Here is a 26862-nt window from a genome sequence, read left to right as displayed (position 1 = left end):
TGTGTGCTAAGTGCTGTCGAGTATATGAAAGCATAAGCAACAGGTTTTCCCCTCTGTATGTTTGCAGTCTACTTGGATATGAGAATAAAATAAAAGTGCAAAAATTCAATATAGTGAGAATCATAACAAAGTCCTGTCAAATTCAAGGAAATAAGATACGGAATCTCATTTACCAACTCAGAGTCAGTCAAGGCTAGATCCCAAGAGTATGTGTTGTTTAAGTTTCTAAGAGGATGCTGGGAGGACACTCAGGTATAGAAGCTTCCGTGTTTTCCCCTTCTAGTCTCTCACTGCAGTGGCCTGTTTAGTACTTTCACATTTTACAAAAAAAAAAAAAAGTTTCATCGGCTTGACTCACAGGCGATCTGTATGTGACACAGCTGATCACAAAACCCTGGTTTTCTTTTCCCTTTTTTTTGAACGGTCTTTCTCAGTGTCATTTAAGGGCTCCAGATCGTCTTGTCACCCTTCACGTAAAGATGCTCCCTTCTTCTGTTCCTACCTGGAGTGCCTTTTTGGCTGATCTTACTCATTCTTACCACCCATTCATGCCCTGAATTAGCCCTACATTTACATTTCCTTGCCCCCTGTCATAATTTCTTTCTTTTTTTTTTTTTTTGAAAGGCAGAGTGGACAGTGAGAGAGAGACAGAGAGAAAGGTCTTCCTTTGCCGCTGGTTCACCCTCCAATGGCTGCCGTGCCGGCCATGCCGCGCTGATCCAATGGCAGGAGCCAGGTACTTCTCCTGGTCTCCCATGGGGTGCAGGGCCCAAGCACTTGGGCCATCCCCCACTGCACTCCCTGGCCACAGCAGAGAGCTGGCCTGGAAGAGGGGCAACTGGGACAGAATCCAGCGCCCCAACCGGGACTAGAACCCGGTGTGCCGGCGCCGCAAGGCGGAGGATTAGCTTAGTGAGCTGCGGCGCCGGCCTCCCTGTCATAATTTCTTAAAGGGAAGTTGTTCCTCAATTCAGACCCCATTTTCCCTCTACATAACAGTAATACTTTAAGCATCTCCTCTCTCTCTTTTTCCCTCTATTATTTTGTCAATGGGGAGAAATTTCTGCGCGTTTATGGGAGCAATAACTCAGGCATTTGTACAAAATTTCTTGAATAGTAGACTCTTCACATTTAACCCTCTGCTATATTATTTTTTCTGTATCTTACAATCAGAGGAAATGAATAAAGTAAATTGTCTTGGTAATCAGAATCATTCCCCCAACAACCTATCTGAGTCTCATTTGTGAGGAAGTCTACACAAAGGATGATTCCACTGGTTGCTCAGGTGCTGTAATTATGCATGTGATTTTTCTGCAGCTTGTCAGTCACCTCACTTTCATTCCAGGGGAATTCAAGCAGTTGTGGCACTTTAAGACAGAGAAGACAGTGCGCCAGCCGCAGCGCGCCGGCCGCGGCGGCCATTGGAGGGTGAACCGACGGCAAAGGTTCCTCTCTGTCTCTCTCTCACACTGTCCACTCTGCCTGTCAAAAAAAAAAAAAAAAAAAAAAAAAGACATGAGAATCAATCTTAGGCCAGCGCCACGGCTCACTAGGCTAATCCTCCGCCTTGCGGCGCCGGCACACACCGGGTTCTAGTCCCGGTTGGGGCGCCGGATTCTGTCCCTGTTGCCCCTCTTCCAGGCCAGCTCTCTGCTGTGGCCAGGGAGTACAGTGGAGGATGGCCCAAGTGCTTGGGCCCTGCACCCCATGGGAGACCAGGAGAAGTACCTGGCTCCTGCCTTCAGATAGGCACGGTGCGCCGGCCGCAGCACCCCGGCCGCGGCGGCCATTGGAGGGTGAACCAATGGCAAAGGAAGACCTTTCTCTCTGTCTCTCTCACTGTCCACTCTGCCTGTCAAAAAAAAAAAAAAAAAAAAAAAAAAAAAGACAGCGAAGAATAAGGAACTCAGCACCATAGGATGGTTTTGTTTTTCCTTCAAGTTCCCCTAATGGCTCTTGGCTAAGACAGAACTGACAAATACCAGTTATCACCTGCTATTTTATTGGAGGAATCTTGAAAATGTTCGTCCAAAAGTGATACAAGAACCATCCATAATGTGGAAGAAAATGGGAAGGTCAAGATTGGGAGGCTCAGTGTTTGCTTTCTTTTATTTCCTGGGAATATTGACAGGTGTGTATTGAAACTTAGAGAGGTACACTAGGAATCAGCAAACTTTGCAAAAATAGGGACACTGATTAAGGCAAAATTGAAACACTGTATTTGTAGGTACTATTACTAACTTGAGGAAGACTGTCTGGGCTGATAGTTCGCTTTCTTATTTTTCCCAGAATATGGCATTAGGGTACACACACATGGGAAGGCAGACCCACACAGAGTAGTTTGCTGAAAATGGCTAGCATGGGCTTGAAAGAGCCATTTGTACACATTTGTAAGTTTGTACACATTTGTAAGTTGATAGCTTAAAATTGAACATGGTGGGCACATTTACTCTACAAAAGTAAGCAAATGCTCCCAGTTTGTTTTTCATAGAGCCAGTTGTTAAATATTAAGCCACACACCATCCCCATAAAAGGACATTTTCACACAAGTTTCCATGACAGTTGCAGTAGTGTTCACATTTATCTAAAATATCATTGAATTAATGTTTCATGTAATTAAGGTTTGATTTTCTTAATGGCCTTATTTCCAATCTCTGTCCCAGAGGGTGGCAGCATGATGCAATTAAAAGGACCTGACGCTTTATATTGAAAGGTATTGTCAATCTCTGTTCTGTCCCTTTGGCTGTTTGAGCTTGGGAAGGTCACCTAAGCTCTCTGAGTCAAAACTACACTCTCTCAAAAGGAGGGATAATAATACCAGCAGGGGGATTAAATGGTGTGATGTGAGTAAAGCACTAAGCCATCTGACATAGACATAGACCTCACCTTGCCCACAGCACCAGGGTCACAGCCTAATAGGGTTTGATGTTGAAAGGTTCTCAAGAAAAGTAATCTCATGCAGCCTGAATCTGTGATCTGAGATCTTGAAAATGTTTAGTAACTATTTCATAGAGAGGGTTATTGACACAAAGTTAGTTATCCAAGGCTGGGTCTCCTGAATCCTAATACAGACTTCAGTCAGAACACTGGTGATGGTATTACCTCCAGAGCTTAGGTAGAACAGTTAGCTATTTCTTCTCTCTCTTCCTTCTTTGCTATCCTTTCTTCTTCTTTCCTTTCATTTATTCCCTCCCTCTTTCTCAATACAATTTATCTTGATTTGGATTTTATCAAGTTCCTCTGGTGCCTTACAGAGTGTAGGCTTCTTGACTAAAATTTAGATATTTGCAAGAGCACATTTGACTTCTACAGGAAACTTCTCATGCTGAAAGAGCTTGGTGTATATGACAGGTGAATTAAAGAGATGTGAGCAGATTGGGTGACCCATAGAAGATGATCAAGCCTGGAAAAAAGTGGTTATTTAGTGGGTGAATAACTTCTTAGGAAGGGTAAGAAGAAAAGTCCTGTTTCTTGAGAGCCTATAATGGGCTGAGTTCTGTGCTAGCAAGTACATGGTTACATTTATTTTCACAAAATATCCAAGAGCTTAAATACTGCATTCTGTATTTGTATTTTACAAATGAGGAAATTAAGGCTCACTGGCATTAACTTGCCCTAAGTCACACAATTAGCGTGTGGTGCAGTGTCAATTCAAAACCAAGGTGTCTGTGCACTATTGTCTTTCTCAGTGCTAGGTGAATCAGATCAGAGTATATGTACAACTTCCTCCCTATGCATGTCCTTTTCTTTGATGGGAAATTGGGCTATATGAGAAATATTTCAAGTTAATTGAGTCCCCTAACTTTCTACCACTAAGAAATGTTTTCATCTTAAGAAGTTGTACAAACTCTCCAGTACCATGTAGGTAACACATACTAATTTACTCAGCATATTCTACTGAATTTGGGTTTTCTTATGAAGTGAGAATCAAAGGCAAGAATGCCTCTGAAAGGAATGGGGAAAGTGCCAGTAAGTGGTTTAAAGGTAGAGAAAAAAGGTGGAAGGTGTGGACAACAAAGTCATTCATCTTAAAATGTTGTCAAGGCTCCACTCTGGCAAATTTTGTCTCATAGAGGAAGTGAACCCCTTATGCTCATTTATGCCCCTCTAGTTGGGGTGTCAAGGTAAGGTGGATAGAGGGCTATGGAATAACATGAACCTCTGGAGAAAATAAAGATCACCATTCTGCCTGGTTTGTAGGAGACAGAACTGGGATGACTCATTATGAGATCAGAAACGCAGATCCATACAGGATAGCTGTCAACAGTGGGATTTGTTTACATCCACTCCTTAGGGACAGCGCTGCTACTGATTTCTGCTTTGGTCTTCACCATCATATTAAACATATCTTTGCATTGTTACTGCATGATGAGTGGCTTTCAGGGGGCTTAGAAATCATGCAGGAAGACCCTCCCATTGCAAGGTCTGATCCTGAGCCTTGTGTTTGGAGAGGAAAGACTAGGAAAAGGAAAAGTATTTTATGCCCCGCCCCTTTATTTACCTTATGTACTCAGTGTATTTAAAGTGGGCTTTTACATTGACTAGAGCCCAACAGAACATGACAGCATGGTTTAGATCAAGGTAATTGGAACACAATATGCAATTTCATGAGCTAAAAGCCAGTAAAAGAAAGTTTTATAACAATGATGATGGAGGCTAGCACTTAATGCGTTCTCACTTACAGCAATGTCTGGTGTGTGTCAAATATTGGCTATGATGGTGGTGAGGAGGACGAGGAAGTGGAGGAGGAGGGTGAGGGTGATAATGGTGAAGATGATGATGGTGACGATGGTAATTGTGATAATATTGATGTTAGCACTGATGATGATAATGGTGATTATGTTGCTGATAGTGATGGTGATGATGGTGGCAGTGGTGGTCGTAATGTGACACTGGTGGTGATAGTGATGATGATGACGTGGGGGTGGAGGTAGTGGTAATGATGGTGGGGAGATGGTAGTGGTAGTGTGCTAGGCATTGACCTAAGCACTCTACTTGCAGTATCTTATTTAATGCCTGGTAACTCTATAAGACAGAAATCACCCCGTTTGACAGACAGATAATTTTTGAGTGCCACACAGCTAGGAAATGGTGAAGTCAGGGTTGCTAAAGCCCTGTATCTCTGACACTCTGCTGGATTAGCAGACTTTTCTTAAAGCACTGGCTTTGCCTAATTAGTCAAAACCAAAAGACAAATCCAAAGCATGAATTTCCTGCCTGTTACTTTTCTTCTCTTACAATGAGGTAATCAAACTTTGACTATTCCCTAAGATAATTATGCAAGTGTGCATGCATATACATGGAACTAACTTCAAGTAGAGCAGCATACTTTGACAGTGGCTTAAAATGTATTAGTTTGACATAAACAGTCAAAAAGAGATGAATTGTTTCTGATGAAAATTGTCATGTAGCCTGAATCAGGCAGGGAAAGTTCTAAAAGATCCAGGCTCTTCAAACACTAAGTATGGCATACACACACAGTGATCAACAGTACAAAGCACCCGTCATTTAGTCCCCTCTCATACAGGCCATCTACAATAGGATTTTTACTTCTTACTATCAATAATCTATTTAAAAAGAGAAGTAGATAATTTTCTTGAGGTTATGCTTGCCTATAGTTTGTAATATGTCAACATTGCAATTCTCATGTAGAATTTATTTCCCACTGTCCTATAATAACTGATCTATTTGTGATTTGATATAAATATGGTATCATTTCTGAACAAAACATGTACTTAACTGACAAATATGATGCACACGTAAATGAAATTTGGTTTGCTAGCAACATGTCTTTGATGGTTAGAAATGTTCCATGGAAATATTTAATTAGTAAAAAGAAAATAGTTTACAGGTAAAGCAAGCATCATTGATTTTTTGAAAGAAGAATTAATACTTAACTTCATGGTAAAAGGAAAGTGATAGCTTTTTTTTTTTTTTTTTTTTTTTTTGAGAGGTAGAGTGGACAGTGAGAGAGAGAGAGACAGAGAGAAAGGTCTTCCTTTACCGTTGAACACCCCACAATGGCCGCTGCGGCCGGCGCACCACGCTGATCCGAAGCCAGGAGCCAGGTGCTTCTCCTGGTCTCCCATGGGGTGCAGGGCCCAAGCACTTAGGCCATCCTCCACTGCACTCCCTGGCCACAGCAGAGAGCTGGCCTGGAAGAGGGTCAACCGGGACAGAATCCGGTGCCCCGACCAGGACTAGAACTCGGTGTGCTGGCGCTGCAAGGTGGAAGATTAGCCTAGTGAGCCGCGGCGCCGGTCCAGTGATAGCTTTTTAGAAATTGTAGAATTTCTACTTTCAGCTTGCCAGGAAAGAATCACAAATGTCTCAAGAGATCATATACTATGACTCTAATAATAAAGCAATGTATGTAGTGTATGATTAGTTGAACAGCTGGTGCAACTTCCTAATTTAATCAAACAACAGTAGCTTTGTAAATTAGAATGACTGAAAGCTCCATAAACATTGTTTAATAATATCACTGACTGGTGCTTTTTCACCTTTAACTGTCTCTGGAGTAGAAGGAATACATAGAAATTTGCTTCTCACTTGTTAATAATAGCTACAGTAATGATAATAAAATGAATAATCAGCATTTAATGAGTACATAATTGTTCCATGCATTATATTCAATAGTACGTGTAGACTCTTTTTTTAAAAAATAAAGAATCTATTTATTTATTTGAAAGATAGAGTTACAGAGAAAGAGAGAGAGAGGGCAGAAGAGAGAGAAAGTAAGAGAGAGAGAGAGAGAGAGATCTACTGTTCACTGGTTCATCCCTCAAATGGCCACAATGACTGAGACTGGGACAGGCCAAAGCTAAGAGCCTCAAAATCCATCCAGATCTCCCACATGGATTCACGGGCCTAAGGACTTGGGTCATCTTCCCCTACTTTCACAGGTGCATTAGCAGGGAACTGGACTGGAAGCAGAGCAGCCAGGTATCAAAACAGTGCCAGCATGGGATGCTGATGTTGTAGGTGGTAGCTTAACCTGTTGTGCCACAATGCAGGCCCCTAAACATGTTTTCATTGCAGCCTTATGGGTCTGGAAACTGAGACATAGAGATGTTAGGTGACTCACCTTTGGTCACCTGGCTCAAAAATGAGAGAGAAAGGTTTTAAAACCAGACATAGAAAGTACAATGCCTGAAATTGAGTCTTTAGCAGTAAGCAAAAAAGAAGACAGCAAAACAGAATCATTACTCTTCTGATATTATCAACTACTAAATTTTGGTTTGCAGATGATCTGGGGAATAATATATGATATGAGATTATTCATGGAGCACAGAATGCCTTGGGTCTTGCATATTTAATTTCTCCAGACTTCCTTTCCTCCGTGGTTAAATGTTGATAATAGTACCTCCTAGAGTTATTGTGAGAATTAAAAGAACTAAATCCTTTAGCACTAATATGAGAGCCTTATATTAGTCTTATGATCCTTGCTGCTGCTGCTGCTGCTGCTGCTATAATTCTGGCGCACCTTCACTGTAAACTACAAGGGAGAGATGAATTCATGTGCAGATGTTAGCAGCGAGTCCATGAAGCACAGGTGAAGGCGTAGCTGGGCAGGCAAGGGAGAGAGCCCTGCAGGCAGGGGAAGCGAAGGCTACGTGTGCGGAAGGGCTTGTGTGAGTCAGAGACAGCAGCTAAGTTCAGCCTGACAAAACTATTCGTGCAAGATGAAGCAAGAATGAGATTGTGTAGACTATTGTATGTCATTTAATATTTCATGGTGTAAAATGTGTATATTCATCTTATTTGATCGTAAGTATTCCCAATCTGTTTTGTGAAAAAATTTTTTCAGTATAAAGAAGTATCGAGTTTGGCTTAATAATGACTTTTGTATATGATTCTCTGTGTAAATATCTTCATACACCAATTTTCATTACTAATTTTTCGACTTCCTTTACCTTTTAAGCTTCTATACATGTCTGAAGTGTAGGGTTCAAAGCCAGGTATACATTCTTCACTGACCAGTGGTGTCTGTTTTATCATGTAGATGAAGACATATGTTTATTCCTCAGCTATGACTCTTTCTTTTCTTTTTTTTTTTTAAAGATTTTATTTATTTATTTGAGAGGTAGAGTTACAGACAGTGAGAGGAAGAGACAGAGAGAAAGGTCTTCCTTCCATTGGTTCACTCCCTAAATGGCTGCAACAACAGGAGCTACGCCAATCAGAAGCCAGGAGCCAGGTGCTTCTTCCCAGTCTCCCACGCAGGTGCAAGGTCCCAAGGACTTGGGCCATCTTCCACTGCTTTCCCAGGCCATAGCAGAGAGCTGGATTGGAAATGGAGTGGCCAGGATTAGAACCAGTGCCCATATGGGATGCCGGCGCCGCAGGCAGAGGATTAACCTGCTGTGCCACGGCGCTGGCCCCAGACTCTTTCTTTTCAAGTCACTCACACCCTCTTGGTCTCCAGGTTCTGTGAATTCCACTCCTGAAAGCATCTGGGACTTTTAGTCTCTTCTGCCACCGGCCTATATGCAATCCTTCTTAAGCATCTCTTGCCTGAACTATTGTTTCTGCATTGGACCTACTTAGGTGTTTCTGGCCTCCTGTGACTTTCTCAAACCTTCTCTGACCAGAGCCCCTGCAAAGTGAATATGGGCCAGGTAGTCATTCTGACTTTGTAAGTGAAAGGATGTGTGGCAAACTAAGGAAACCAGCCCAACCAATACAGTCTTTGCCCACCGACTCAAGAATTGACTGACAAGACCAAAGAAATTTCTCTTCCTGTTTGGTGAATACTGCTGTCTCTAAGACAAGACAACCTTGGACACAATAGGACGCCATGTTGGATCATGCAGAGTAGTTAAGAAGCTGGATAAGCGTGGGAGACAGACTGATAGAAGAAGGAGATAGTACAGCTCCCGGGAGGGAGAGAGAAGGGGATTCTTTGTTCATAACAGTCTTTTAGCTGCAGGTCCTGTGAGGCCTGTCATGGTGGAACTGTGCTTCCTGTGTTTGAGATAGTATATTTTGCAGCATGAATGCCTCTTTACTTGGGCTAATTGAGTTCTGCTTCATCCAAATATCCTCTACAACAGTTTTTAAAAGATCTTCCTGCTGGTACTTCTTTTCCCAAAGCAGTGATTACCAACTATGGCTGTATTGGAATCACCTGAGATTAAAATACTGCCGGATTCTATCTCCAGTCATTCTGATTTAATTGGTCTAGAGGTATTCTGGATTTGATTTAATACTCAGCTAGGGTTGAAAACCACACAAAACCAGCATTCCCAATATTTTCTGATAACAAACATTGCCTGGAGCAGTTGCTAAATATTCCTGGACTTCTCCGATTTAGGGTAGAATTGGTGTTTTTTTGTTTGTTTGTTTTTTAATCACTTAAGGTCATATGGATCAGTAGGAAAGTGTGGGAAACAGTGTTCCTATTCACCTTTCTCCCTGATGCCAAAATAATCTTTGTGAGCCATACCATTTACTAGCCACAGGAACTTCGATAATTTGCCATTGCAGCTGATAAAATACGAGTACTTGGGCAGAGCATTCAAGATCAATGTGTTCCAGTCCACCTTTCCAATCACTCAGGCATCCAGAGTCCAGCCACACACTGTACACAGTCCCTGTTTGATTGTACTCTTTGTGTGTTTTTGCCTGCAATCATCCTGACTCTGCTTTGTTTCCTAAAAAAAATGACCCATTATTATAGGCTCAGTTCAAGTGTCATTTTCTGTATTTAACTGCTCTGCCTCCCATTTTTCTCTTCCTGATTTTCCACAGGACTTTGTACTAATCTCTATTGCATGTTAATGGTATATATATCTTGAGTTTCTGAAAGGGTTCATATTCCACTTTAATTATCTTGTCCCCCTCAGTGCTGGGTATAATGCCCAGCATGGCAGTGGTGTTCAATGAATAAATGAGTACATGAGTAAAGATTAATTCTACTCTGTGTCAGTACTTTAGTTTGTTCCTTGAGTAGTGAAAGACATTTTGGAGCACTGGCTGGAGTTATTTGCAGTAACATTTTTGCTAATTTATTTTAATCTATTCTTTTTTGCATTGACCTGTCATTGGTGAGCTTTAATAACCCTCTTTAAATCAAGATGCTTTGATTTTATTTAAAAAATAGTTGTACAGTCTAAAGTCCATATTCATCATGCTTCTTTGTTAGAATAGCATAGGACTTGCAAGTTGCTCTACACTAGTGGTTATGTTCAAGTGTATATGTTATCTGATAGAGCTCAAGAGGTCTTTCTCATTCTCTTTCATTGCCAACATTTTGCACATTCAAGGAAAGTGACTCCAAGTCCAAAAAAGAAAGGCCAAAAGGTGAGGTAGAGAAAAAATTAAATTAAAGTCTGAATAAACAAAAAATAAAGACACTAGGGGAAAAAAAAATATGACAGAACAGCCAGTTTTGTTTTAAGAAACTGTAAAATGAAATCCTGTATGTTTTCATCATATAAAGTTTTAGTTCTTCCTAAGTTTGCCAAATTTGAATTATTTTTCTGAGGGAAGATTTTTTTTTATAACTGTCCTGTGTTTTGGTTTCAATTTCTATAGTGCAAGCTGAAGCTAAATTTGCAGCGAGTTAGCATATAACTTATTTTAAAAGCTTAAATGGGGTCTTGTCCATGCAAAGTAAAGATTTTAAAAATCTAGGGAGGCTAGGAGGAAAGTATCATTATGTAATTAGAACTGTGTCTGTGAAACACATGAAATCTGTTCTTTTTAATAATATTTTTTTAAGATTTAAAAAATTAAAACAAGCGAGAGCAGCGCTTCATCATTCCTCATTTCGTGGCCAGTGTGAAGGGTGTGCACCGAGGGGACATGCGCTGTTTCTGCTGGAGCATCCTGTCTCAACATCAGTCCGGAGAGAGCAGAGCGAGAGGCTGTTTGTGCAGGAGTCCGCGATGTCACCCTCTGGGGTAGGGATAGTGAGACTCCATGGCCGCTCTCCCTACCCCCCGCCCTGTCCCCTTCTGCTGAGGCACCAGCATCATCATGCTCTTGAAATTCAGTGTCCATGCATAGAACTACAGTGGCCGCAGGAGAGGGCTGCTTCTAATGCTTATTCTCTCCACACAGGTGTGCATCCTGCTTCTAGTTGCTTCTCACTCAGCTTTATAAAGTACTTTTTCATCTGAGTGCTCAGAATCACTGATGAAGATCATCTCATTTTTTTCTTGCAGTGTTCCTAGGAGCAGACTACGTTTCTCTCCTTTGTACAGTGGTAGAAATAGAAGAGAGGTGCTCCCTTGGATGTCAAAACTGCAGCAGAGACTGTGGGGGTGGTGACAAATGTACTCTTTAAGGACCAGGTCTGAAGAGTGTAAATGTTTCTGTCACACTGAATGGGGTTAACACGACTTCTCCCTGCTGCTTTGGTACCCTGGGTGTTCCTACTGTGTGATCCAGGTACCTGGACAGCTTTCTCTACCAGGCTTGTTTGGTTGAGGGGAGGGGCGGGGAATATTTGCTCTACTTCTTGCATTCATTTTCTATTTTTAGACAGACACTGGAGCAGAGAAGGGAAAAGTTATTTGCCTAGGAGCAAAAAGTTGCTCATTATTGAATCTGGTTCCACAATAGGGAACTATTGATTTCTATTCAAGCTGTTGGCTCTAGGGTTTTGTCACTCAATTTTCTATTTGCATCATTGTTATTGTTACTGTCTTTTATAATAGTCCTTAACTTTGGGATAATTGAAGTGAATAACAAAGAAAAGACCAATTTAGGAAAAGTGTGTAAAAATGGTAAAATGATGGATACTTTGACCCTGGAAAGAAAAAGAAAAATAGCAGTCATACTCACAAGTTTAAAGGAATTGTTCAGTTGGATGGTTCTGAAAGGATACAGCCTTGTTATTAACGCTGAAAAGTTTAATTACATTTCATTATACTTTACTAGCTTCAAAGGGGACCATGAAAGCAAAAACAAAAATGCTTAATCTCTAGGAGCTAGATTTTCCTGCTGCTCTGTAATGTAAATATGTCTGTGTGTGTATTAAGATTCACACACTCCATCCTTTTGACTGGCTTTTAACGGAGAGGTCACCTGACTTCACCTAGAGCCGGCCCCCCGCCCCTTCCCAGAGGAAACCCAAAAGTGAGAGGCAGGCGTGTGCATAACACAAGTTCTCCTGCTGAGAGATGTAAATGACCCAGACTGGGAATAGGGAATCCAGGGAGGGTGCTGGTGGGGGGTGGGGAAAGAGCCACGGAGAGCGAGCGTAAGCGAGACCGAGGAGAGAGGAAGAGAGAGAGGAAGTGGGGGAGAGAGGACGAGTGAGAGCGAGGGGGAGAGAGGAGTGTGCTGCATGCTTCATCTTTGAGAGGAGGAAAAACAAAAGACCTCAGCGGCAGTTTTGTGTGGCTGTGTCTGGCTCAGAGAGGAAAATTCTAGACATCCATGCTGAAAACATCCATCAAGACGCGCATCTCCTCTGAGCATGTGTTGGATCAGTACAGGTGGTTTGAGAAGACACTGACTGAGGACCATGGAGAGGTGGGCCAGGACGCGCGGCTCGGCGGCTTCCCCTGAGCTCCGCTCCAGGTTGGTAAGCTCAAACTGACCGGGCTCTCGCTTCCATATCTGTCTATGTCTGTGTGTGCGTTTTCTATTTATAGCCTCCGAGCCCTTCTGCTCCCCAACCCTTGGGTGAGGCTGTGCCATATTCCTCCAGCTGTGAACCTCAACTTGACTCCACTCGCAGCTCCTTTCCCCAGCGCCTTCCGTGGGCTTGTGGAGCTTTTGTCTAACGGCAGCCGGTGGAGAGCTGTCATGATGTCTCCCTCTGAGTCAGGATGTGTGTCTGAGCCCCAGATTGCCAGGTGGCTGCTTGGAGAGTAGTTGGCATTTTGCTCCAGAAGGCTGCAAATCATGATTGCGTTATTGTTGAAATGTAAACAGCAAATATCTGCTGACTTGGCGTCTCTTAGCTTGTCGGAATAATTCGAAGGTAGCCAACTTCATTTGCCTTATGTTGATTCCCCACTTAATTGAGTTCGAATATAGTAAGTTTGAAATGGCACCCCACCAACAAAGGCACACACTAGGTGTTCTCCCAGCCCAGTGCCTTTCACCGCCTCCTCCTGGAGCCCGGGCTTGGAGAACGAATCTTCTTGGGACCTGGCTTGGGGAAAGAATACAATATGTCATAATTAAAATAGATCAGAAGCCTTGTTTTTTTTTATTTAAATGAGTGGGTACAGATGTGTGTCAAACACATGCATAATTGCCCTTGTTTCTTGCTGTGCAGATAGAGTGTCTTTTGTTCCAGCGTGTGCATTTTCCTGTGTTTTTACAAAGAAAGCATCGCCTTGCTGCCTGTGATAGCAGCGGCGTGTGTGCCAATTTGCCATTGTGCCCTGGTCAGGAATATGCTCTCTTCCGAAGTAAACTGCCCAGAGGTATTAGTCAAGAAGCTGGGAGGGGTGGCGAGTGGGGAGAGGCGCCTTTTTTTTTTTTTTATCCTTTTTTTTCTTTTCTTTTCTTCCTTCGCCTCCCAAGTGTCTAATTCACATGATTTGAAGAGGAAATGGGAGGAAGCGTTAGTTTTGAATAGAATGCAGGTCTCTGCCGTGCGATGATTGCCAAAAACTGTATCAAGAAGATGCTCTGAGCGGAGGGATTGCAATTGGTAATGGACTCTTTAAGAAAATGTTCCGTGAGGGTGACTGCCGGGGTCCCTCTGGACCAAATTAAGATGCACTCTGGCAGTGCACTAGCAGCTGTGAGCTGACATTTTCTTGTGAACCTCGTGAAAAATGGCTCCGGAGCCCTCCTCCTGTCCTGAAGAGGTGGTCGTGGAGCAGTCCAGCCTCTCCCCAGCATTGTGCTTTGCTCTGAGCTGCTTTCTGAGAGGGACAACGGACTGACTCGTGCTTCCTTTCACTTTGCCTGCCTTGTAGAATCTCGGCTTGAATGGGAAGTGGGTGGTGACGGTTTCACTGCAAATACAAACTGCCCAGAGCAGAGCTAGCAGAAGATATCTTTCTGGCAATCACAGGTTTACATTTTTTAAAGGATAAAGGTGCATATATATATATATATATGTGTACATACATATCTATATACACACACACACAAACACATACACATATATTTGGAGGTGATATAAATCACTTTTTATTGTTGTTAAGTGGGCTTGTAAACCATTTCTCTAAGAAAAGACCCACACATGTGTAGCACTTTATGTTTGGAGTTCTGGCGCGGGAGGTGACAGGTGAGAACATAGGGATCCTTGCCTGTCATCCATCCATCTCTGGAAAGATAAAGCAGCCCCTTTCTTGCTTCCCGTTTTGTTCTCTCTCTCTCTCTCTCTCTCTTTTTAAATTGTGATCCGCGGTGCAAGGAGAAAGAGAGGTCCCAGCCTGAGAGTGCAGGGCGCAAATGCACAGCTGTCCTATCCTCACATGTGCTTATTAAGGAATTCCTGTACTGAGCAGAGAGGAGGTGTGCAGCCGCCACACCACTCCTTTATTCAGGTTTGGGTTTGTGGAAGCTCCAGCCAGCAGAGGCAGGATCTGCTTTAGGAATGAGCTGTGTGCTTGGGCGACTGGTTCAGAGCATGTGTTGTTTGGGCAGGGAAGGGGGCGTGAAATCAACTGTTCTCTGTTAAACGGCTTCTGGGCTGACTGTGTGAGTATAAAGTGGGATCAGGAGGAAGGAGCTGGGCTCTTCCGAATTCAGTGAGACACTATCCACTAAGGGAGGGGCCATGAGGATGCAATGTAGTGCAAAAGTGTGTGCACTGCGCACAAAGAATAATTTTTCAAATTGTATGATAGTGTCCTGATTACAGAAATTTGGAAGAAGTTCAATGCTTCCTGCAGAATGACATGGGGCTGTCTCTACACCAAGGACAAGTGAGACTTTAGTGCCATTATTTTAAAAGCATCTTGGAGAGACCTTCATCAGAGTTCTGGATATTAGACCATTTACCCCACTGAAGGGTATCCAAGGGCTGGAATCTTGCACGTGTTTCTCTAGCATGGAAGTCAGAGTACAGACCTGTTTGAAGTTTGTTTGGGATATATTTTTTTAAGATTTATTTATTTTAAAGGCAGAGTGACAGAGAAAGAGCTAGAGACAGACAGAGATATCTTTCTTCCATCTACTGGTTCACTCCCCAGATTCCTGCAGGGGCTGGGCTAAAACCGGGAGCCTGAACTCCATAAACGTCTCCCACAGGAGCGCAGAGTCCCAGGAACTTGGGTTATCATCTGCTGCCTCCGAGGCGCATTAACAGGAAGCTGGATCAGAACTGCGGAGTAGCTGAGACTTGAGGCAGGCTGGAATGCAAGTGTCCCAAGTGGTAGCTTCTCTCACTTGTGCCACAAGGCCTGTCCCTGGAAAATTTTTAATAAAGCTAAAAGCTCATAGAGGCAATAAGATTCCTCTCTTTGGTGGAACAACAGAAATGGAACTTTATAACACAGCATGTAGATCTGATTACTGCTATGATTACACATGCTGGCAATTTGACTCTGGAAAATGATATGCTTTGGGAAATTGATGCAATTATGGTGGAATAATGAACAAAACAGTGGACAGTCCATTAAAACCATAACATGGGTCTCATAGTCCACAGCAGGATCACGTCTCCATGCTGTTAATGACTACAAGTGAGTGGTTTTACCCAAGAAACTGCAGCTGTGGAGATGGAGAGGACCTTCTTCATAAAGCAGAGCACGTGGGCTTCACTGGCTGTATCAGAAGTTGGCTGGTACTCTTATTTAAGTCAAGTAATGTGTGCAAACAGAAGAACCAAGAATCTTAGGAACTCACCAGTGTATTTTTGTTTTAAAAACCGCAAAATAACTATAAAGTATGGGAAGAGCAGCAACCATCAAGGGAGAACTGAGAAAATCCAGGAGGAGTAACAAACTGTCTGCAGTCAGGGGTGTGTGCCGCCCAAGCAGCATTCCAAATACCGATGAGCTAATGAGAACCAGAAAGGCAAAACAAAAAATATGCACATGTTCTTACAGCTTTGAGTTTAGAGAAAGGAAGATTTCCTAAGAGTAAAATTATTCAAAAGATGCCCATGGCACAGAAAGGAAAAGTTGAGATAAAACAATGACGTTTCAAAGATTTTTTACTCTAACTGAATTCTTCTTGAAATATTTTTAAACACAGTGCTACTGACATTAAGAGAAAGTTGCCCTGGCCTGCTTTCTGATGTCCATTTTCTCAGTCACTTTTAGAACTCTGTGACTCTAAATTTTAATAAGCAGAGGCATGATAAAAGCTTCCGAGCTTAAAATACTTTATGTTTAATTTCAGGCACATTTCTCCTCTAAGCCTGTCATAGCTTCAGCTTTTGCACCAAGTCGCACAGCCTGCAGCAATCTCACGAAGACCTCAGCTGCTTACTCTGAAGACAACAGATTTGTAATAACTGAGGAGAGAAAATCTATTGCTGTGTTGACTGCATTAGGTGGTGCCATGTTTAAAAAGGTTAAAAACTTGTTATGATGTGAATTATCATCCAAGCAATTAATAGGTAGCTGAGGTTAAAGCATGTATGTTATGTTTTTCCAGCATATCTAGACTTATGTTAAGTCTGTGGGGGTGAGGATTGGCTTTTTTCTCTGGCTCTCCTCACAAGGGTGAGCGTGTTCTCCAAATGCAGTGCCTTATTCTGACTTCGCCCAGAGATTCCTCCACCCAGTTGAGTACTTCAGATCCAATGAGCGTGATAATGTCCTAATCAAGACATTTAGTCTTCACCTGTGAGAGGACACACACAATAGTATCCCCTCCTTTCTCCCTACTTCCCTCCCTTCCTTCCTATTTCTTTCCTCAGTAAGGCAAGTGAAACTCTGGACTCTTCAAGGAAACCAACAATGATGTATGTTATGAAGCAGGAGACTCGCCGTCAGGCAGTTAGGCCAGGAAGAGAATGCAAGGCACGCGTTCTACTGATGACTCCTGCTGAGGCCTTGCAGATCAGGAGGTGCCTTTCTTCATAAGACCCCAGCCAGCTGCTCAAGTCATTCATCTCCCTTTTCTCCCTGCAGTTGGGAAGTGGGGGGAATAGTGCCTTAAGAGATCACTTTTGCTGTAGATTAACTTTGAAATAGACATGTCCTGGCCAGCGCCGCAGCTCAATAGGCTAATCCTCCGCCTGCGGCGCTGGCACACGGGGTTCTAGTCCCGGTAGGGCAGCCGGATTCTGTCCCGGTTGCCCCTCTTCCAGGTCAGTTCTCTGCTGTGGCCAGGGAGTGCAGTGGAGGATGGCCCAAGTGCTTGGGCCCTGCACCCCATGGGAGACCAGGAGAAGCACCTGGCTCCTGGCTTTGGATCAGCGCCATGCGCCGGCCGCAGTGGCCATTGGAGGGTGAACCAACGGAAAAGGAAGACCTTTCTCTCTCTCTCCCTCTCTCTCTCTCTCTCACTGTCCACTCTTCCTGTCAGAAAAGAAAAGAAAGGAAAGGAAAGGAAAGGAAAGGAAAGGAAAGGAAAGGAAAGGAAAGGAAAGGAAAGGAAAGGAAGAAACATGGATGTCCTGCAAGCAGTTCAGGTGTCTTTAAGATCCTCTTAGGGGGGCAGATGTTGTGCTGCAGCTGCCTAAGGCACCACTTGGGACACCCACATCCCATAGGGGAATGACTGATTTGAGCCCAGGCCACTCTGCACTTCTCATTCAGTTGCCTCCTGATGTGCATGAGAGACATCAGATGATGGCCCAAGTACTTGGGTCCCTGCCAACAAAAGGATTTCTTGGCTGTTGGCATTGGCCTGGCCCAAGCCTGGCTCTTGTGGTAATTTAGGGAATGAACCAGGGGATACACTCTCTCTCTCTCTCTCTCTCTGACTCTCCCGCACCACATCTCTCCCACCCTTCCTCTCACAACTCTGCTTTTCCTATAAATAAATCTTTTTTAAAAAATATCCTATTATCCTGAAGTTGCTTTAAGCTTCTGGCCTCAGCAAGAGATTCAGCAAGTGACTGGAACCCACTCAAGAGTTTTGTTGTAATCAAAGATTCTGCCGTACATTGTGGCTCACAAAGGTACAAACCCAGTCCTACTGGAAAGACAGATGAGATGAGCGTCTTCTCTGGTCTGTAGCAAAGAATCAGACATGTTTGGGTCTTTTTTACTCAAAAGGACCAGAAAAGCCCAACTGCTTAGTTTGGAAATTGCTGGCCACCTGTTGAAAGATTCTTGACCCTGATTCCACACAACTCTTCAAGAAGAGACATTCTTTTAAGTCTTAGAAAACTTTATGTTTTCTTCCACCTGAGGGCCTTAGCACATGATTTTTCCTCTGCCAGAACCTCCATCTGCCCTCTGCTTGTTTGGGCATTCAGTTGGCTCTCTCTGGAATGTGCTCAGAGCTTGTTGTGTTGTTGTTCATTACCCTTACCAAGTAGATTTTGTTGTTGTTATTATTATTATTAAGGTTTGGTGTCATTATGTGATTAATGTCTATGTCTGCCAGGAGGCAGGACCTTCTGAAGTTAGGGTCCAAATTCATTTTGCCAACAGGTATCCCTAGGGCCTTGGATTATGTCAGCTCCCATACTAAGTGTCCAGTGAGTATTTGTTCAATGGCAGACCAAATAAATGCTAAGGCACCAATGTGTTGGAGGGATCCAGTGCCTCAACACAGAACAGTTGTCTTCCTCGTGGTTACTTGGTGTGGGAACCTCTGTGAACTAAGTCAAGGTAGCCTCAGAATCTCCCTTTTGTCAGGATTTTCCATCTGGGAAAGAACACTCGAGCACCTGCTGTTGTGATATTTCAAAAAAGAGCTTTGCTACGCATATCAAAATGTTGGCAGCCTTGGCCTCAGGCAGAATTGTGGTCTGTCTCCCCTGTGTCCTCCATCCACCCCTTTGTCTCAGTCTTCCACTGGCACCTTCCAGACCCTTCAAGGTCTCATCTCACGGTACCTATATCCAGGTAACCATGCTGGACGTTAGCCTGTGAGCCCAGGAAGCTGGTCTGAGGTATGTCCATGCCTCACAGTATTTTCATTTTAAACACAGTTGCCGCTTACTGATTAGAGTACTGCTTACTAATAGGAGGGTCAGTAAAGCAGAACACAGCACCAGGCTTGCTTTTCCCCTGCTTATTTTTCAGTTGTACAACTGCAACTTAGAAGAAACAACTGGCAATGGCTCTGAGAGTCTGTAATCAAGAATTGCACGTGGATGCACAGATTTCATTAAGCTAGAGTATTAAAGAAAGTGTTTAGAAGGGGTGCAACTTCAAGCAGACGTATAATACCAGTATGTGGTTTTGAATTCTCAGAGAGGAGGAAGAACAGTTAAACATGTTGGAGAAAACATGAACACAGTGGTCAGTGGGATTTAGCCTGAGGTGTGTTAACAATCTTTTCTTGAATACCATCTGTGATTATTTTCCTAAATACAAGAGGCAGGGATGCCTTTCATTCATAAGGTCATCAAGATGTCAGGCATTGGAGCCATAAATTTGAGATCCCAAGTTAGGGCAATGTGCAGTTATATTTCTAGACACTGGAATTTGCTTCCCATTATGCCCTGAAGTATTCTATCACTGCATTTAAAACTAATCTCAAAGAAGTTTTCTGTCAGAGGTGCTTTTAAAGATTCCTTTAGCAATATTGATCACTTTAATTGAGGTTTATTGAAAGTGCTCAGTATAGCTCTCTTGTGGTTCATGCTCTATAAATACATCATCATCTTATTGATAGAGAGTGGGGTTTTCATTTCATTGCAGTCAGCCTCACACTTGTACAAACCTTCAGTTCACACCACAGCGGGAGGAGGAGGAAACCTTCTTTTGCTCTAATTTTCCAGTTGTCTCTTAAACCACAACACTAAGTAAATAACATTTTTAAGTATGTTCTCAGTACTACCAAGCCTCCCATTTCAATCCTGTATCCATTTCAGAGGGTTCCTGTCAAAAATCCTGAAAAGAATGACCATAGCTATGGAGCTAGAAACTATTAAACTGTACACACGTAAGAATGGAAATTCAGTGATTCTGCAAGTGGGACAGGTGACCTTTAACCAGCATTCTAGTGAAGTTAAGATAGAAGCAGTTTCTGTTCTAGGTGAAGTGAGGAGTTATTAAATTCTATGAAAAGTCAATAGCTTATTTTTGGACTTCCTTTGTTTAGACAGAGATATCGGTCTCTTTAAGGTAATTCAGAGAATGGTGTCCTTTTAGGACCCCTTGTCAACTACAACTATGTAAGTCAGGTTTTGGCTTTGGGTCCATTAGGTGTCCTCACCACTGTAAAAGGAAGACAGAGAATATAAATGATCTTCTCTGAGATGTCATACACAGGCCCTTCCAGACAGCTGTGGGCATTACTCTTTGACTACATGCTAGGTTAAAGAGACACTTCAAAAAATGGAATTTTTCTACTCCTTTGTTATTTCAAAAGAGAAAACACAAAAAAAGGCTGGAATTGGCTAGTAGTGTATGAAATTCCATTCTGCATGTATCCCCAGGTTATGATAACTCACTCCCATTGTGCATAGAAGCCTTCATGTGGTAACTTTTATTCATAATCTACAGTTACTACTCTGGGAATCCTAAGTTGTTCTTTTGTGGTTGGTGCACTGGAGCTTAAGAGAGGCCTTTGGTAGTTCCATTCATCTAAGTCAGGCAAAGAGAAACTGGCATTAAACTATTACTGTATCTATTAATAGTTCATGTGTCCTAAACCTGAAAGAACGCATTTAACTATGGAGACTGGCATGCCTTTGATGAAGTCATCAATTGTTCATTTCCTATGCTTCTGTCTCTGCAGTCCACAGAATGCTCTATTTCTGAGAATGCCTGAAACAAGGTCTCAAAGAATACTGAAGTTTTCTCGTACTTGTCTCCACAACCATCCTAGCCAAGTATACCAAAGTATACTATGCTGTTTTATGCAAATGAGTATGTGTGCTTTTTTTGTTTTGTTTGGAATGTTCTCTTTCCAGTGAATGCTAGTTGTAGACACAGGTCATCTGTGAAGCCTTCCTTAATCACTGCTCCCCTAATCCTAGGAGAAATTGGTTGTTTCCTATAGCCACACACACACAAACACACACCCACACACACCCCTACAGTATGAGCACAGGCCACTTAAGCTATTACACATTTCCATTTGCAACTCTCATTCTCCCACTAGAATACACTTTCCCCAAATCATTTTCTTGACTCTCTTCCCATGTCCATTGCCTAAGAGAGCATAGAGCACATAGTTCATATCTGTTTGAGTTACAACTTGAAAAAGCAATGCTCTCCTTGTCTGTTCCATGGAAGGAGGAGTGTAGCATAGGTCTATGACATTAAATGATTCAGAATCCTTACTTGTTTGGGTCTGTATTCTTTGAAGTTCCAGTTTTACTAAAGCTGAAAACAAATGTTAATCATAGTAGAAGTCACTACATATTATTGTGCAAAGAAACTAGAATGCTTACCAGTCAAATGTAAGCATGAAATGTAGAATGAAAGGAAATTGGGCTAAATAATTTGCTATGTGAAAAAAGTAACTCTGGGGACCAGTGTTGTGGCACAGAGGGTTAACTGCTGCCTGCAGTATAGGCAAACCATACAGGTGCTGTTTTGAGTCCCAGTTGCTCTACTTCCAATCCAATTCCTTGCTGATGTGCCTGGGAAAGCTGCAGAGAATGGAGCAGGTCTTTGAGCCTCTGTACCCATGTGGGAGACACAGATGGAATTCCATGTTCCTGGCTTTGATCTAGCCCAGCCCCAGCCATTGAGGTCATTTGGAAGATTCTCTCCGTCTCCCTCTCTCTTGTTTACCCTCTGTCTCTGTAACTATCCCTTGCAAATAAATAACTCTCTTTTTAAAGGTTTATTTTATTTATTTGAAAGACAGAGTTATAGAGAGAGGTAGAGAGAGAGAAAGAGAGAGAGAGAGAGAGAGGTATTCCATCCGTTGGTTCACTCTCCAAATGGCTGCAACAGCTGGAGCTGGGCTGATCCAGAGCTGGGAGAGAGGAGCTTCTTCTGGGTCTCCCATGTGGGGGCAGGGGCCCAAGGATTTGGGCCATCATCTGCTGCTTTTCCAGGATCATTAGCAGGGAGTTGGGTCACAAGTGAATTAGCCAGGACTCAAACTGGCACCCACATGAGATGCAGGTGCTGCAGGCAAGGGCTTTAACTCACTGTGCCACAGCACTGGCCCCATGAATAACTCTTTAAAAAAAAGGAAATTTAACTTTGGATAAGGTCAATGCATCATGCTAGTCTTTTTTAATCACTATTTATCTATTTGGAAAGCAAAGAGAGAGAGAGATAGAGAAAGATCATCCACCCACTGACTGGTTCACTCCCCTTATAGCCCCAAAAGCCATATCTAGGGCAAGCCAAAGCCAGGAACCAGGAATAATACCCTTCTCTCTCACATGGGTGGCAGGGCCCCAAGTACTTGGGCCATCTTCTGTTGCCTTCCCAGGCAGGTTAACAGGAAATTTTATCAGAAGCATTGTAGTCAGGACTCTGATAAGAGACACAGGCATTGCAAGCAGCAGCTTCAACTCGCTGTGCCACAGTGTCAGCCCCTGCATCAGATTAGTCTTTTTGTTCAAAATCATGTGATGATCTCTCCAGTGAGGGTCCCTTATCTCTTCATCCACTTTTGTAATAGGGAAGTGAAGGAGAGATGCCTTATCTTTGTCTCCAGCTTTGCTGTTGGTGGTGGGGTCCGTACACCAGCAGCTTCTGCACTGCCTAGGAGCTCATTACCAGCAGAATCCCAGGCCCTTTTTCAAACTATAGTGTCAGAACCTGCACGTTTTAACAAGACTCCCAAATGGCTCAATTCCTCATTAATGTTTGAAAAGAAATTTTATTGTGAACTCTCTTACAAAACTTTAGTCAATGTTGCAGCCTATGGCTTGGCTTATAACGCAGGGACAGATTGTGAATATGAAAGGTTATTTTTTTTTCTCAAGTCATGAAAAAAAGCAGTCTTTCCTTCATGTCACCAGTCTCTTGTATGTCCTGGCAAAGGGAGGGAAATGAACCTTATTACAAGCTAATATCCTTATTTCTCTTCTTCCCAGACCAACTTCTGTTACATACACTGACTAGCAATGAAGTGAAGCGAGAGAGACTAGCATTGAGTCTGGGCCTTGTCACATATTCACTACATTACCTTAGGTAACTTCCCCAGGCTTTGTAACCTCATTTTGCTCTTCTATAAAATGAAGATTACAATGAGAATGTATCTTCTGGAGCATGCTTGGCACGTAGCGGGCACTCAGTGTATAAACCAAAGCTAATAGTTGACATTATCTATCTCAGCCCAGTTCCTCCTGGCTCCTTCCTGAAGGCAAGGAAGTCATCTCTTTCTTCCAATATGATTTTGTAGGTGTTTGCCTCAGGTGCTTCTTGGAACTGAACACTAAGGATTCCAACTGACTTCACTTCCTGTTCAAGATGACAAGCTAATGGAAGCACGTGTTCCTCTCTCTCACACACTTACATGTAGATACTCATGAAGATACAAAGAAAACGAAGAAACTCATATTATCTTCCTTCTCCCAATAAAGAAAAATTTGGTTACTTCCCAATAACATTATAAAAAAAGTTAGTATCAGAATTCACCAGGGAAAGCAGCAAGAGATGCATCTCATTTGCTAAGATTATGAATTTAAACTGAATGCATGAAAATTAAAATCGAGTTGCTCTTTTGTGAAATCTAAAATGCTTAACCTCTTAGAAGTAGAGAGTGAAATGCTGGTTAACAGAGGCTGGGATAATAATCAGGAGAGAGACAGGCAGATGTTTCAAGAATATAAAATAGAATTAGATAAGAGGAATAAATTTCAAGAAATGTATTGTACAGTAAGGTAATCATAGTTAAGGATAATGAATTGTACTCTCGAAAAATGCAAAGAGAGTGGATGTTATATTCTCTTGCAAGAAAAAATGGTAAGTTTGTGAGATAATGCATATTTATTTAGCTAGATTTAACCTTTCCACAATGTGAATATGTATGTCAAAATATCTTACTATAGATGACAAAAGCACAGTGTTAGCTTTCAATTAAAAATATTTAACAGAATCCCATGCAGTTCTCTAATTCTAAGAAATATCATTACATTATGATTTTTTAAATCTATGTAGACATTTTGATATTGGAAAATCTAGACCATTGTTATACTATAGCTGAAAATGTAATCTTAAAAATACTGTACAATAAAAGAATTTATAGAAAATAAATATTCTCAAAAAACTGTTCAAAGCAATTTCTTTTTTTTTTTTTTTTAATTTCTCAGGTAGAGTTGTAGATAGTGAGAGAGAGAGACAGAGAGAAAGGTCTTCCTTCTGTTGGTTCACCCCCCCGAATGGCCACCATGGCCAACGCTGCGCCTATCCAAAGCCAGGAGCCAGGTGCTTCTCCTGGTCTCCCATGCGGGTGCAGGGTCCAAGCACTTGGGCCATCCTCCACTGCCCTCCCAAGCCACAGCAGAGAGCTGGACTGGAAGAGGAGCAACCGGGACTAGAACCCGGCACCCATATGGGATGTCAGTGCAGCAGGCAGAGGATTAACTAGTGAATCACGGTGCTGGCCCCAAGCAATTTCTTTTATTTTCTTGAAGACCTAACTTGAAAGAAAATAAAATTAAGATGTCTATCTTAGAAAATAGGGGAAATGTGTGATAAAAATTTCACACATTAAGATACAAAGCTATTATTCTTATGTATATTATTTCATCACAGCAATATGAAAGAAAATAGCAGGTATTTTATTTAATTAACAATTTTTCACAACTTTATATTAGTATCATTCTTTCATAAAACTAATTACTTTATCACAATGTGAAATTCAGATTCTCACATTGAAATGCTCATTATACCATCTTAACATTTACAAGTAGAAAGAAAAATAGGAGCTTCTAATTAACTCTTTAAAATTCTCCTTTGGTTACACAAATTTTAAAGATCTAAGATAAGACATATCCCAATTGTGCCCTAAAATATTTTATCTTTTGTGATTTTATTATTATTAGTTAGATTTATTGGCTTTAAATGAGATTTATATAATCACCTTGGTGCTATGTGTCTTAAACTAGAAATGAATTCATAATTAAAAAATAAAACAAGATATTTATATTTGTATCAGACAATTTTAAACAGGCTAAAATTTTTAAATTTGAAGTTCTAGTAAAATATTTACAGTTTATTATTTTTCTTCCTTCTGACTCTGCTGGGCTTGTCATTACTTCCTATGGAGGTATTACTATATTGTGTTATTTTCTGTTATTTTATGTATTTCCTTGAGAGACAGAAAGAGAGACATGTAGCCCCCATGCACTGGTCCACTCCCCAAATGCCTACAACAGCCTCTGGCAGGGACTGCAGCTGGGAGCCAGGAACTCCATCCAGGTCTCAGACAGGGGTAGCGAGAATCAACCCACATGCGCCATCATGGCTTGCAGCCTCTCCGGATATGCATTACTATGTGTTAGAGCTGAGTATTTTTAAAAAGTATTTATTTGAAGGGCGTAGAAAGGAGGAGTGGTGGTGAGAGAGAGACCTTCCATCTTCTGGTTCATCCCCAGATGCCTACAGTAGCCAGTACTGGGCCAGACGGAAGCAGGACCCCTCTACAGGAATCTCTCACACAGCGTGGCAGGGATCCAAGTACTCGAGCCATCACCTGCTGCCTCCAGGGATGCATATTAGCAGAAAGTGGAAGTCAGAAGCAGAGTTGAGACTCAGACTTAGGCACTCTGATGTGGACACAGGCATCTCAACCAGCATCTAGGTACTAGGCGAAATGCCCAATCCTGTCTTATTTTGTTGACTAGTCCTTTTTAAAAACTTCTTTCTGACGATGTTTTCCCCTCAAATGCATTTACATTAGTCTAGTTGTACTTCCATTCTGTGAACTGAAGAGCACCTTAAGCAAAGATTATCAAGCCAGATTTTGTTAGATGCTAGAGAAAAGATATCTGTGCCAGTGAGAAGGTCATAATTTAGTGAAGGAGATGGACATATAAACAAATGATATACATGTGACAGATCAACTGCTGTAGTAATATGAACCTATCAGAAGGGATAAATCACTCTACCTGGCTGTGTAATGAGGCACAGAGACATGGAGAAGTTTGAATAAGATCTCGGAGAATGAATCTCACTATCTTAATTGTAGAAAAAGGGAAGGCTACTTAGCAGAGAAAACTGTGTTGCCTGAGATGCATAGAGTATCTCTTTCCCAGTCAACACAGGTATGGAGCATGGAGAACGAAGAGGAAGAGGCCGTTCTGTGCATGGAGAGCTTTTTTTTTTTTAATTTATTTTATTTATTTGAAAGACCGAGTTACAGAGAGAGATAGAGACAGAGTTCTTCCATCCACTGGTTCACTCCCTAGATGGCCGCAACTACTGGAGTTGCGCTGATCCGAAGCCAGAAGCCAGGAGCCAGGAGCTTCTTCCAGGTCTCTCACGTGGATGCAGGGGCCCAAGGACCTGGCCATCCTCTACTGCTATCCCCAAGCCATAGCAGAGAGCGGGATTTGAAGTGGAGCAGCTGGGACTAGAAGCAGTGCCCATATGGGATGCCGGCGCTTCAGGCCAGGGCTTTAACCCGCTGTGCCATGGCACCGGCCCCTGGGAGAGCTTTTTATAGCAAGCGTCATAGTCATAGAGCAACTTAATCCTTTTTACTCAGGTGTGCATATAATGATGTTTGTATGTAGTTTACAATATGGAATGAACTTTGGTGTATGTCATTCTTCTCAAGTACATCTGAGCACATGAAAACACATCTTAGCATGGAAGGTGACCAAAGAGAAGTTAATACACATGAGTGAGACAGGATCATCATGACCACAGTCTCTCTTGTATATATGAAGCTGTTTCTAAAGAGAGGAAAGCATGCATTGTAGTTCTAGCATGCCCCATTCAT

The 26862-nt window shown here is 42.3% G+C and overlaps 1 protein-coding gene across 19 annotated transcripts in view; it reads left to right on the top strand.

Moving 5' to 3' along the window:
- The window catches only part of MAGI2 (membrane associated guanylate kinase, WW and PDZ domain containing 2), a 1584028-nt gene that overhangs the window by 723298 nt on the left and 833868 nt on the right, over positions 1 to 26862 (top strand). For 3 of the 19 annotated variants that reach the window (XM_070071230.1, XM_070071229.1, XM_070071227.1), the window contains exon 1: positions 6735 to 12534. The exons of 14 other annotated variants lie outside the window; for them this stretch is intronic. The gene's annotated coding sequence lies outside the window, so the exon portion shown is untranslated. Of the gene's footprint in view, positions 1 to 6733; positions 12535 to 26862 lie in introns of those variants that run through there. 2 more of the 19 variants (XM_070071232.1, XM_051849739.2) reach the window with 1 other exon arrangement.

Source organism: Oryctolagus cuniculus, chromosome 3, assembly GCF_964237555.1.
Source record: "Oryctolagus cuniculus chromosome 3, mOryCun1.1, whole genome shotgun sequence".
In the NCBI taxonomy this organism is placed as follows: domain Eukaryota; kingdom Metazoa; phylum Chordata; class Mammalia; order Lagomorpha; family Leporidae; genus Oryctolagus; species Oryctolagus cuniculus.
Note: the sequence above shows the minus strand (reverse complement) of the source record. Positions and strands in the feature narration are given on the sequence as shown.